Raw genomic sequence first — 10,970 nt, forward strand, 5'->3', positions numbered from 1 at the left:
GATTACATTTCTACTTCTGCTGGTAATGCTGTATTTAATGATGCCTAGGGCTCTGCTAACATTGGCTGAGATCTTCTGTGAGTGGGAGCTGATTTCAACTGGTAGTCTACAACAACTCCAAGGTCTCTCTCCTCCTGAACATGCTCTAGTATATGGTGACTCCCAGGGTTTTGGGTCAGAAGGAACTGTTGGTTGGGTTTGTTGTGTCCAAAGTGTATGACCTTGCATTTTTCAGTGTTGGATTCCAGCAATCATTTTTTGACCCAGGAGCACATGTGGTTGAGATCAGTTTGGAGGGATTGGAGGGAAGAAGGGATGTTGACAGGATCTGTGAGCTTTGAATTGTCTTCATAAAAAGTGTTTTTTGTTTTGTTTTGTTTTTTTACTGGTGATAAGGGCTAGCTTATCTATATCTATATATATAAAAATAAGTTGTCTGTGTGTGGATCTGTGGATGGATCAGGTGACGTCACCTGAAAAACTGGATCAGGTGACGTCAAAACTGAAAAAACTAAAAAAAGGCAAAAACTACAAAAAAAAACTAAAAACTAATAAAAAAAATAAAAAAGCTAAAAAACTAAAAAAACTAAAAAAAGGCAAAAACTACAAAAAAAACTAAAAACTAATAAAAAAGCTAAAAAACTAAAAAAACTAAAAAAGGCAAAAACTACAAAAAAAACTAAAAACTAATAAAAAAAATAAAAAGCTAAAAAACTAAAAAAACTAAAAAAACTAAAAAAAGGTAAAAAACTAAAAAAACTAAAAACTAAAAAAAACTAAAAAAAAAGGAAAAAACTGAAAAATAAGCTAAAATAAAGGTAAAAACCAATAAAAAACTAAAAAAAAAACTGAAAAAACTAAAAAAAGGCAAAAACTACAAAAAAAACTAAAAACTAATAAAAAAAGTAAAAAAGCTAAAAAACTAAAAAAACCAAAAAAACTAAAAAAAGGTAAAAAACAAAAAAAAATAAAAAATAAAAAAAAAACTAAAAAAAAGGAAAAAACTGAAAAATAAGCTAAAATAAAGGTAAAAACCAATAAAAAACTAAAAAGAAAAAAAGGAAAAAACTAAAAAAAAATTTCATCTAAAAAACTAAAAAAAACTAAAAAAGGTAAAAACTAAAAGAACTAAAAAAGAAAAAAATAAATGACGACACTCAAAGAGAAAGCGACCAGGACAAAAGGAATGTTCGATTAGTAATCAACAAAGCACCGGGACACAGGGAGTATAAATTAAAAAAGCTAAAAAACTAAAAAAACTAAAAAAAAGGCAAAAACTACAAAAAAAACTAAAAACTAATAAAAAAAATAAAAAGCTAAAAAACTAAAAAAACTAAAAAAACTAAAAAAAGGTAAAAAACTAAAAAAAACTAAAAAAGGTAAAAACTAAAAGAACTAAAAAAGAAAAAAATAAATGACGACACTCAAAGAGAAAGCGACCAGGACAAAAGGAATGTTCGATTAGCAATCAACAAAGCACCGGGACACAGGGAGTATAAATGACGACCAGAACATAAGTAAAAAAAAAAACTAACAAAACTAAAAAGAAGGTAAAAACTACAAAAAAACTAAAAAGAAAAAAAAAACTAAAAACTAATAAAAAAACTAAAAAATCTAAAAATCTAAATAAACTAAAAAAGAAAAAAAAAGGAAAAAAATAAAGGAGAAAAACAAAACTAAAAAACGAACGTATATACAGACCGGGACACCGGGATACAAATGACGACCGGGACACAGGGAATATAAATGACGACCGGGACACAGGGACACAACTACAACGGGGACACCGGGGGAAACAGGGGGATATAAATGACGACCGGGACACCGGGACAGGGAATGGTCGATTAGCAATCACCATCAACAAAGCTCAAGGGCAATCATTAGAATCATGAGGTATAGATCTGAATACAGATTGTTTTCCCATGGACCATTATATGTTGCATGTTCAAGAGTCGGTAAACCTGACAATCTATTTATATGCAAAGACAATGGGACAGCAAAGAATGTTGTATATTCGCAAGTTTTACGTAGTTAAAACCATATATATATATATATATATATATATATATATATATATATATATATATATATATATATATATATATATATATATATATATATATATATATATATATATATATATATCTATATTCACAGGTGGGACATAGGGACACAACTACAATGGCGCGTAACTATTATGGCGCGTAACGACTTACGCGCGCGGGGGGGCTTGGGGGGGGCGCGAAGCGCCCCCACCAACTAGGTGCTGGGGTGGCGCGAAGCGCCACCCCAACAGCTAGTATATATATAAAAATAAGTTGTCTGTGTGTGTGTGTGTGTGTGTGTCTGTCGAGTGACGTCATGTTTGTGTGTCGACTGACGTCATGTTTGTCGACTGACGTCATTATAAGGATTGAGCTGTATGCGTCATGAAGTTGTTTGTCGACTGACGTCATGTTTGTCAACTGATGGAATTACATACCGGGACACCGGGACACAAATGACGACCGGGACACAGGGAATATAAATGACCGGACACAAATCACGACCGGGACACAGGGAATATAAATGACGACCGGGACATAGGGACACAACTACAACGGGGACGCCGGGGGCACAGGCGGGATATATAAATGACGACCGGGACAGAGGGATTGTTCGAATAGAAATTACAGACCGGGACACAAATGACGACCGGGACACAGGGAATGTAAATGAGGACCGGGACATAGGGACACAACTACAACGGGGACGCCGGGGGCACAGGCGGGATATATAAATGACGACCGGGACAGAGGGATTGTTCGAATAGAAATTACAGACCGGGACACAAATGACGACCGGGACACCGGGACACAGGGAATGTAAATGAGGACCGGGACACTCAAAGAGAAATTACAAACTGGGATATAGGGACACAAATGATGCATGTTCAAGAGTCAGTAAACCTGACAATCTATTTATATGCACAGACAATGGGACAGCGACGAATGTTGTATATTCGCATGTTTTACGTAGTTAAAAACATATGTATATATATATATCTATCTCTACTCAAAGGTGGGAAACAGGGACAGAACTACAATGGCGCGTAACGACTTACGCGCGTGGGGGGGCACGAAGCGCCTCACCAACTAGGTGTTGGGGTGGTGCGAAGCGCCACCCCAACAGCTAGTTTACATATATATATATTGAACAGGGTAGGGCCCAGGATGCTGCTCTGGGGGCCCTGCTGGTGACTTTGACTTCATCAGAGAGTGTGTGACTATTTGCTCCTGTGGTCACTTTCACTTGCTGTGTTCTGTCCCTCAGAAAATCCTTGATCTAACTGATCACTTTTGGACTAAGAGACAGGGTGTGTAGCCTGTACTACCATAATATTTAGACCAAGAGTGACGTCATACTCTTTGTAGTGATATGATGCATAAACAACTTAAAATGGCTTCATGGCTAAAAATAAGACTTAACATGACGTCATCCTAATTCATGAGTGCCAAAAGAGAAATTAGACTCGTGATTCTAAGATATATATGTGAAAAATTTCACCATTTTTCTAGTCATTCTTTTTTCAGAAAAGTTATTTATAACATAACAAAGCCATAGGAAGACAAAATATCTCTTAAATTTTGATGCAATATATAAGTTATAAAGCCAAACATCTGCGTTCAGTTGCGTTCAGCTGTACCAATAGTTTGGTCAATGCTTTTCAATGCTTAACAGCTTTCAATGCTTAACGCAAGCTACTCTTCATATAGAGAGAACCAGAAACTTTTCCAGCATTGACACAATATTATTTTCACCATCCTATTACCCTAAAGTTTGACTCTTTGTCACAACTCTAATAAAGACACAATCTTTTGTCACAACAAAAATAAAAAGAACTTTAGCGTAAAGAGCGAAGCGTTGAGGAGCGGACAGCCCCTTTCATGTATGGAATAATTTCTGTTCGTTTTAAGTTTTAATGTCACTCCTTGCTAGCAGTTAAAAAAACTTGATTTTCTTATTTAATTTCTGAAGGTTTTTGAATTAATGCATGTTTTGATCTTGGCTCTCTGCACATGAATAATTAAAACAAAATTTGTACGTTATTTTTTTTTACTAAATGGATTTCTCATAGTTTTGATCGGACGATTTTGATAAGAGAAGGGGTGGGGGAGGAGGCCTATTTACCCTACAATTTTTGGTTACTTAAAAAATGCAACTAGGCTTTTTGTTGTTAGAGCGTTTTTGTTAGTAATAAACATAAGTACCATACGAATTAACTTGCGTAACGAACTTCTATATTAGTGTATTTTTTACATCTATGAAGGGGTTCGCCTCTTCGTCAATACCTCTCTCTTTACAATAAAGCTTGAATTTTGTCCCAAATCTTTAAGAATAACCACTGAATCACAAAGGCCGTAGAATAAATAGTTGAAATTAATAAAAATACTTTAGCGTAAAGAGTAAGTTATTGTGGAGGAGAAAACCCTTATATACGTAATATTTTATGTTCGTTTTTAAGTTTTAATGCTGCTCATTACTTCCAGTTGAAATATTATAATTCTTCAGTAATATAATTCTTCATATATATATATATATATATATATATATATATATATATATATATATATATATATATATATATATATATATATATATATATATATATATATATATATATATATATATATATATATATATATATATATATATATATATATATATATATATATATATATATATATATATATATATATATATATATATATATATATATATATATATATATATAAAAGGTAAAGGATACGGCATTAGACTTTACAGTCCCTACCGGCGGTGCTGATCTCCGTTTCTTGGCCCTTCAGCCAGGAAGTGCAATGGGGGGTTGGGGGCCAGCCATCCTGTGCTTTCACACACCCTTCCTGTTTACCTTCCCCAGATTTCTCCAGGTACCCATTTAGAGCTGGGTCGACTCTGGCTAAGCTTACAGAGTCACGCCACTGACCCCTGTCCCAACTGAAGATATGTATATATGTATATACATATCTATACATATATATATATATACATATATACATATATATATATATATATATATATATATATATATATATATATATATATATATATATATATATACATATATGTATATATATATATATATATATATATATATATATATATATATATATATATATATATATATATATATATATATATATATATATATATATATATATATATATATATATATATATATATATATATATATATATATATATATATATATATATATATATATATATATATATATATATATATATATATATATATATATATATATATATATATTTACTCTAGAGCACATAGTCAAGTTGAGCTAATTTAATTGAGAATAATTTAATATTATCATCCATAAATGCTTAATCTGTCTTCACAGGCTTCGGACCATGTAAAGACTTTTCCTGTAAATATCATCTAATCTCCGCTCCCCCCAAGGACTGGAAAGAGGATACAGATATTACTCAAACTCATACCCTGTAGAAGGTCAGTTCTAAGCAAGTGTAACTTGAAGTTACTTGGTTGCATAGTGACAAGTACTGTGTTTCAGGAAAGGATAAATGAAAAAGGTTGTAAATTTTATTTCCCGGGTGGCATTAGTCGATTTCTCAGGCCTGATAACCTTTTGACTAGAATGGTGTTTGAACTGTTAAAAAGAGTACCTTTCAAACCAAAAAACAATAAGTTTCGTTTCAAGTTGACATATCCATATCTTACACAAGGGCCTTCAATTTAAAATAATGGCAGAAAAATAGGGTAAGGTCGGTTAGTTGATCCTACATTAAATGTTGAAGTTTATCCCTTAAGTAAAGCTGTAATTTTTAAATTTATTTCACTAGTTAATTATTTGTTGTCCATAAATAGGTCAAATTTTTTTTAGCTGGTCTCTAGCTCGTACATCTACCTTTTTTTTTTGGCTGAGTTTCAATAAAAGGAAATTAAGGATGCAGTACCTGATTGTTATCAAGTGAACCGAATCATACCTAGCTCCTTCAAAATTGCTTTGTTTGGCTGATGATCGTCTAATTGTGAAATTTTTGTTCGCTTTTTATTATTCCTAAATGTAGCGTGGATTCATTTTTGTTTTCGGCATCGCTTCAGTCTTGATTAAAAAGCTTTCATTACATATAATCATCTTCTTTTTGTTATGTCTAGAATAAGTGTAATTTTATGAAATTAAGCTAAGTTCTGACAATAGTCAAATTTTCGTCATTCACTGAAAAGAGTATCTTCATCTGGGCTAACTTTTGGTTTGCTTCAGTCGAATTTCGCGTCGCTCGTCTGATGCAGAGAGTATCTTCATGTGGGCGAATATTCGGTTTGCTTGAGTGGAGTTTCACATCGTTCATCCGATGCAACGTGTATTCATTTGAGTAGAATTTAGGGTTGCTTCAGGCGAATTTCACGTCGTTCTTACTATGCAAATTGTCTTCGTATGGGTAAATGTTCGGTTCGCTTCCGTTTCTGGTCAAGTCCCAAAAAAATTTTTTCTGGATGGTAAGATTACGTTTTGAGCTAGGTGAAAGCTTCAATTATAAGCAGTGGTTGTTAAAATTCATGATTGAAGAGGTATTCAAAGTAACTTTTTTCTTGTGAAACATTACATGGGGAATTTTCAAAAATTTCGGATTTAATCAGTTACAAGAAATTTGCAGCGATACGTCTCCTGCTGTTTTAACTTAACAGAATTTGCTACCTTCTGTCAGAACTTGGCTTTGCTGCGTTTCTACTGGTTTTAGGAGTAACTTGAAACACTGCTCTACAATCAACGTGAGGTTTTTTTTATATATTATTCGCCATATCTTCTATAAGCTAAACTATTACTATATTTTGTGGAAGTTACTCTACAACGAGTTTTAACACGTTAGACTTGATTAGGGAGTTTTGTATATTTTCTGTGTAATTTTTGAGTTTGGTGGAGTCATGTTGTTGTTTTTTAAGTTTGCATTATTGATAAAAAATGGTATTCGAGTATCTTAAATAATTTTGTTTTTTTTTTCGGAGAAGACATGTGTTCTATGCAGGTTAACATTGTGAGGCTGCAAAGGCATGTGACTAGAATTTTTTGTTAAAAAAGAGCACAAGGGTTGTCTAAAAGAACCACTCGTCTCAAGAAATAACACTAGAAGGGTTATAAGAAATTATAATAAGATAAATTGCAAGCCTGTTGGGAAATTCAGAGCTGCACATAGGGACATTCCACTCCCATTAAATACCTCTGTAGGATCGAACTCTCGGAAAAAGTGTCACTTGAAAATGTGGATTTTGTGTTTTAAATGTTCTCTCCAGGACAAATGCTTTTTCGGCTACCGCCTTAGGTGAGATCTAAATAGATTTGCGGTACTGGTGGTTTTTAGTAGCTGACAATCTTTCATTGTGCGTTCAGAGGTTTTCTATTTACATAGGAATTTGTTACACGATACAATTCGTATCGTTGTATCGTTTGTCTACGATACAAAAATCGTAGAAAGGTTCAAATTGTAAAGGAGTGTGAAGACCCTTGCGTCGTGAAGACCGAATTGTCTTGATGAAAGTACGAATTTGTAATAAGCATAAGCTATTTGTTTTTTCTGTAAATGGTAATCTGTGCAGTTTTAAGAATTTTACGCGAAAATGGAGCTTGTGCTTCTATCAGAAGTTAGCGAGATTTGAACCTTGTAAATGGGTTTAACAAGCCTCTATTTCACTCTGCATCTCATAGCTGATTATGCTCTTACCTGGAACATTTCTAAAAAAAAAAATAATCCGACAGAGTGTGTTTCATACTTTTTGCAACAATCCAAATATTCAGGGATTTAAAGTATATACTGTATATACCAATACATGCTTATGGATATCTGCTTTTTGATAAAAATTAGATATGTTGACAATTGAAATCGGAGAACTGGCAACATTTTTAAAGTCAAATTTGCGCTACCAGTAGTAGTGATGACATGTCACTAGTCTTACTAACCACCTTTTTTACTGAGTAAACACCAGTAGTAATGATCACTAGTTTTACCAACTACCTTTATTTTCTATTGCATCAACCGTATGGGAATTTCCTTAACCTTTAGGAATTCATTAGTAGTATTTTAGGCCGTAATAATTCCAAAGTATACGCCAGTAGTAATGATCACTAGTTTTTCCAATTAGTAATTTACCTTTACTACTTTTACCATTAGTAGTATTTTAGGCCGTAATAATGTCATAGTAAACGCCAGTAGTAATGATCACCAGGCTTACTAACGAACTTGTTTTTTACTGCCTGAACCGTGTGGAACGCCCCTCAAGGAATTTACTAATGATATTTTGGGCGTCACTCCTACCAGGAGTTCGTTTCAGGAGGCAATTGGCCACAGGATAAGGTTTCTATTAATAATTCTGCCGTACAAACCCCTGAATAAGGCGATTGGTATGAAGGATTGACGAACTTCTCTGGACGCCTAGACTCTGGCAGTGATCATGATGCAAATTTTTCCAGAGTGAAGCGTATGCTTGTAGAATAGTGAGGTAGCTGCCACGTGAAAACCTTTTTAGAGCAATTTCGAGTAGTCTGTCTCAAAGGTCTTGCAAGGAGTTAAGGTCTTTACCCAAAAGCTAAATTTTATAAACAAGCAGTAATGATCCATGTTGAGTCTAGTTGCTTCTTTTAGTAAAAAACGAGAGACATAGAATGTCTTCAGAGCTACTAGGGTCCCCACTCTTATTTAATAACCCCAATTATATTCCTAAAATTATCGAAAAATTATAAAAAGCTGACCCGACTCGGCAATTTTCTTGTGGACTTGTGTGAATTGGCTACTAAAAAGCCTTTTTGACAGTCTTAGCATTGGTAAATATCAGCTCCGGAGATTTTCGCTTTCTGTACAAAGTTTTTCATTTATTCCCCCCTTTCCCCGAAAATGCACATGAGTATCAAAATTACATGAAAAATGCTGAAATACTTGCTTCTGGAAGTTAAGTTTAAAGATTTTCCGACGAAATTTCTTTTTTATAAATTTAATTAGTAGATATTAAAGTTCTCAGAATAAAAAAATGCCAGTTTGAGCCAGTTTTCTCCTTTCATTTTATTTATTGAATTTTCTTTGACGCTCCAATAACAAATCGGGAAAAATTTAAAATTAAGATACAAATGCCCAAATGTTATCTTCCTTTGCCAAGTTTTCATTTACTCCACCCCACCTATCTTCTCACAAAAAACAGAGAAGTGTAAAAATTACTGAAAAACTGCTAAGGTTGAAATCACTTGACTATTCTGAAAGCCATCTTTAATGGATTTTAAACAAAGTCTTCTCGGATATTTTTTTTTTCAATGAAATTAATTGATAGTATAACTTCACGGAAATTAACTTTCTATGTTTCTTTTATTTTTTATCCTTACCGTTCCCCATCTACCTTTAACCTTAACTGTTGACAGGCTTTGGTTCAACTCGAATCTCGATTCAGATTTTTCTGGATATTGTTCTGGTTATTCTGCCTCACGACTTTAGCCCCTGTACCCTGGCCTTGATTACCGTAAACCCAGCGCATGGGCGGATTCAATGGGTGGTTTTAGGGGATCTTGTCTCCAACAAAAGTTGTACTGATTACAGGGGTGGAGGGGCAAAAATACCAATTGGGATCCAAATTTTTATCAGCCCCCCAAACATTATTTCTGAACCCTCCTGTGCCCTAGGATGTTCCTAAATCCTACCCTATCAAAGTACACTGAAAGGAAATCATTAAAAACCAAGCATATATTAATTTAAAATTGAACGCAGGTTACGTTGCATATAAATATATTATAAGTTTATATAAAGAAGCAGTCCACGTCGTTTAAATATGTAAATTGAGATAGCAAAACACTTTATAGCACTGAGTAGAAATATATCAAATATAGTTTCAATACACTAAAAATTTAAAATAGGTAAAAAGTACATTGATGACTGACATAAAAGTCAGCTAGAGAGAATTATTTATGTACGCTCATGGGTGGGTGGGGATGGGAGGAGGGGTTGTATGCAATATTTCACATACTAGTAGTTTCTGCTTGCTCCGAATCGCTTTTATTTCAAGAGTTGGGGAGTAGGTGACATATTAGTGTTGCTATTCTTCAAAATCCTGAGTAAAAATTTGTTAATATTTGTTTTAGACTTAAAAAAATAAGAATAACTAAATCCCTTAGAAAAGGGGTTGATGTAATATCTGCACACGGCAAACTGCAACTGCGATATAGATCTACTTACTGGCTGGTACAACTCTGTAATTCTAGGGGGAGGGGGTCTTGTTTAATGAGCTTTTCATTCGGGTACAGGATTTTCGAAGACTTTCTAGCTAACATTATCGTACAATCCCTCGCTATCGATTGTAAGATTTCCTGAAAGTTGTTTTTAAGGATTCTGGACATTTGTTATTCTAAAAACAGGTTTTTTTAGAGAATTTAATTGGGAAAACGAGGATTTTTTTATGGTAAGAGGGTACAAAAAAAAACTTAAAAAAAAACACCAAAACTTTGTTTAGATGCAATTTTGTTGCGTTTACGAGTTTTTGTTTACGAGTAGGGCAAACATTTCGGGGGGGGGAGGGGGTTAAACCCCCTACGTAGATACAACTTTGTATATTCATGAATAAATATAGTTTTAAAAATACTTGGTAACAAAATTTTATAGCAGTAATTAATGCATTAAAAATCAACTTATTGGTATGCTCAAATATTACCAGTGACAGGTATTTGAAATGTTGCTGATCATTCATGTCAGTCAAGGAGTTTAAAAACACGACACAGGCTAGGGTTAATCACCCATAAACTCTAACACTATCTTTGGTCTTTAGAAATTCTGCACTTACGTGGGACACGCACAATTTAGAAACCTGGAATGTATTGAGTAAGTAGAGCGCTCTCACAAACAAAGCACGTAATTGAAATGAATTCAGATTGCTAATCTAAAGGTGATATTTTCTATGTA

This window comes from Artemia franciscana, chromosome 16 (assembly GCF_032884065.1).
Source record: "Artemia franciscana chromosome 16, ASM3288406v1, whole genome shotgun sequence".
In the NCBI taxonomy this organism is placed as follows: domain Eukaryota; kingdom Metazoa; phylum Arthropoda; class Branchiopoda; order Anostraca; family Artemiidae; genus Artemia; species Artemia franciscana.